General features: G+C 31.0%; 1 pseudogene; it reads right to left on the bottom strand.

Annotated features, from left to right (window-relative positions):
• The window catches only part of LOC104856530, a 10,449-nt pseudogene extending 10,431 nt beyond the window's left edge, over positions 1 to 18 (bottom strand).
• Positions 19 to 4,123: the final 4,105 nt, after the last annotated feature.

Below are 4,123 nucleotides of genomic sequence, written 5' to 3'. Positions count from 1 at the left end.
TGTGGTACCTGGCACCATTTTTTCTATTAGCCTCTTAATCATCATCTGGAAAGAGAACATTCTAGAGTAATATCATTAAATGTAGCTCTGATAAAGCATGGTCCCTACTATGTATCATAAAGCAGGTACTAGATATTTTACATTCATAGAGGTATGATACAGTACTGTCCTACATCAATAATACTAGATTCAGTTTGGGTTTGAAATTTAGTTTGTCTGCAAATAAGATTGCTACCCCTGTTTTTTTCTGGGCTCCTGTCACATGGAGAATTGTTTTCTATCTTTTCACTTTCAGTCTATGGGCTTCTTTTTGCACTAGGTGTGTTTCTTGTATACAACATATTATTGGATTTTGCTTCTTTTTCCATTTTGCCAATCTATTTCTCTTGATTGGTGAGTTGAGGCCATTGACATTGCTGGTTATAACTGATATGTACTGATATTTATTTTCTTTTTTATGAATTCTTGATGGATTATGCTTTCGTAAAATGAAGGTTTTTCTTAAAGTTGACATATTTGTCACTTACACTAGTGTCACCAAGTCAGCATTGACAAAGAAAAGTTTTTAAGGCCCATTCCTACCACTCAGAAAGCCCAAAGGTCTCAAGTTAGGCTTGCTGCAAGGTTCTGCAGCAGTAGGAGGTGAAGGCTCAGGTGGGGATAGCACTGATGGTGAACCCCAACATATAAGCAGAACCACTCAGTAATGCATGGAACTTATTTGTTGCTCCTTTTAAGAAAATGTCTCTTCAGTAGTTATCTAACCTCTGAGCTACATTACAGAAAAACTTTGGGAGCCACACATGATTTTAAAAATACTTTGTAGAACAACTTCAGAAAAATCACTAGCTAAATGAATAAATAAATAAATAACAACAAAAATCCTTGGATGGGAAAGGAGAGTCCAACTTAAAATTTGCTATATCATATTATTTTAAATGTCCACTATTCAAAAATTATTACATATGAAGAAATAAAAGTAGTCAGAAAGAACTGTCCCTGAGGAAGACCAGAGGTTGATTTTATGAGATAAAGACTTTTAAAAAGTGCTGTCAAGAAGAAACTATGACTAAAGAATGAAAGAAAAGTATGGCAACAATATCTCACCAAATAGTTTATCAATAGGTAGTTAGAATTTATTAAAAATAAATAAAATAAATTCTAGAGTTATGTGTACAATAACAAAGATTTTCAAAACATCACTTCAGTGCCTCAATAAAGGATATGAGTTGGAAGAAGAGAAAAACAGTGAATTTAAAGATAAATTAACTGAGATTAATCAACATTAGAAATAGCAGAATAATGAATAGAGCCTCAGAGAGTTGTGCAATACCATCAAGCGTAGCAGCATATACTTAATGGAAATGCTACAAGGAGACAAAAATAATTGCTAATATTTTCTCAAATTGTATGAAAAACATTCCTCAACATATGCAGAAAGTTTAACCAACTCCAGTATGATATACTTTAAGAGAGCTACAGTTGGACTTCATTAATCAAATGGTCAACAAAGAATCTTGAAATTAGTAAAAATACAAATTAATTATTGTGACAAAGGATCACTAGTATTATTAACATGTAAAACATGTTCAGAGTTATGGCTGAAAGATAGAGACTGTCAACTAAGAATTGTATATTTAGAAAGACTACTTTTCAAAAATAAGGCAGATGCAGGGGATTTAGCTCAGTGGTTCCACCGCCTTCCTTACAAGCACAAGGACCCAAGTTCGGTCCCTGTACCATAAATAAATAAATAAACAAATAAATAAATAAATAAAAATGAAATAAGGCAGAAATTGAAATCGTTTCAGAAGAACCAAAGCTGAAAGTCCCTGTAGCTAGCAAACCTTTTATGCAAGAAATAGGAAATCATGCAGATTGAAAAGAATGAACACTATAGATAGTAAATGAAATCCACATGAAGAAAAAAGAACACAAGTTAAGTACATACGAAAATAATACAGGCAATATCAGTGTATTTTATTTATATACTTTCTTGAAAATACAATTATATTAAGTAATAGTTATAAATATATATTGAGCAGCATATATCACATAGAGTGTTATAGGATTAAAAATAATGGGAACAGGAAAGGAATAGATACCACATAGGAACAGAATTTTGTGTACTATTGAAATTAAGTTTTTATTAATCTGAAGTAAACTGTTATAAGTTAATATGTTAATTTCAGACCCAAGGGAACCATGAAAAATAATAAAAATCATAGTAAAATGAACAACAAAGGAATGCAAATGGTACATTAAAAGTCACAAAATAATTTAGTAATGGAAAAAGAGACACAAAAATAATAGACATATATTCTAACCTCATAATTACATTAATTGTAAGTAATTTAAATACTCCAATCAAAATCAAAAGGTTGACAAAATGGATTAAATAAGTGTGATTGAGGCATAAGCTATAGATAAAAGATACGGTTTAGGTTCAAAAACAAAAGTTGAAAGTTCAACTAGATAAATACTTGTACATGTGCGCATAATACACAGATATTCTACACAACCAATAACTGAAAGAAAGCAGTGACTAATACATATAATAAAACAAGATAAAATATATTTTATGACAAAAATCAAAGAGAATACTTAAAATTTATAAGCAGATTTAATCAGCAACAGGCTATGACAATATAAACTACACTTAACAAAAAAGCGAAAGAGCATGCAAATGTGAAGGATAAATTGAGTGAGTGCAAGGGAAAACAAACAATTCAAAATCCTAGTTGGAAACTCCTTTGTCCTATTTTCAGTGGTGAATACAAACGTTCAGTACATTACAGGGTCACCTTGCTGTACAGGAGCATCCTGCTGTGGAACAGCATGCCAGAACTTCTTACTCCTGTCTACCTAACTTTGCACTAATCCTGCTTCATGTTCCAAGAACCAACTGCTGATTACACTGATTTTTCACCACTATTTTGTTTTCTATTTAATTAATTTCTGCTTCCAGCTTTATTTTTTATATAAATGTTTATGTTTTATTCCTTTTGCTCACTTTGTATTTAGTTTATTCATCAGTTTCTAATTTTTAAGGTAGAATGCTAAGAAATCCACTTGAGATTTTTCTTCTTTTATGAATACTTATTTTTGGTTATGCATTCTCATGTATGTATTAGCTGTATTCCATAGATGTTTATGTTTTACTCCTTATGCTCACTTTGTATTTAGTTTATTCTTCAGTTTCTAATTTTTAAGGTAGAATGTTAAGAAATCCACTTGATATTTTCCTTCTTTTATGAATATTTATTTTTGGCTATACATTCTCATGTATTAGCTGTATTCCATTTGATATGTGATGGATTCTTTTTCATTCTTGTGAAAGTATTTTCTAAATTTCCTTGGGATTTATTCTTTGAAATTAAATGAACAATAGGCTAAAATTAGAAGGGAGGATGGTAAACATTTTCACTATGAAAATAATAATGTCTGTAGAGATAAATATATTTACCATGATTTAAACATTGTACTATAATAAACATATCAAAATATTACAAGATACCATAAATATGTACAACTTTTATGCTTTTATGAGTCTACTTAAATTTTTTTAAAATGCTTCTTAGAAAAAAATCCCATAACATTGAAAATATTAGCTAGATTGATGAAGAAAAAAGTGAGAGAAAATTCAAATTGCTAAAATCAGAAATGAAAGAGGGGGTTTGTTGATTCATTTTAAAATTCTTTTTGTTTTCACTGGAAAGGAAAAAGTGATGCATGCTTTTAAATGGTCTAAGTGTACAAATTGCCTGGTTACAATAAAACTACATCCTTATGTGGAAAAAAGGGGGGCATTACAACTGACTTCTACAATGAAAATAATTATAAATAAAATATGAACAATTGCATGCCAATGAACCAGAAAATCTCATTAAGAGTCAGGGGTGAAGCTCAGTGGCACTGCACCTGCCTGGCAAGTGCCAAGTCCTGAGTTCAATCCCTGGTACTGGGGGGTGGGGGCTCATTAGATAGAAAAATTTCTAGAAAAAAATGCAACACCAAACTGCCTAAAAAGAAATACAAAATCTCAACAGGAGTGTAACAAAGGTTTGAATATAAGCCAAAACATTCCAGCACCCCCACCAAAAAAAAAAAAAAAAAACCCCGG

The sequence above is a fragment of the Fukomys damarensis genome, unplaced genomic scaffold, assembly GCF_012274545.1.
Source record: "Fukomys damarensis isolate Sample0158 unplaced genomic scaffold, DMR_v1.0_HiC HiC_scaffold_16, whole genome shotgun sequence".
In the NCBI taxonomy this organism is placed as follows: Eukaryota; Metazoa; Chordata; class Mammalia; order Rodentia; family Bathyergidae; genus Fukomys; species Fukomys damarensis.
Note: the sequence above shows the minus strand (reverse complement) of the source record. Positions and strands in the feature narration are given on the sequence as shown.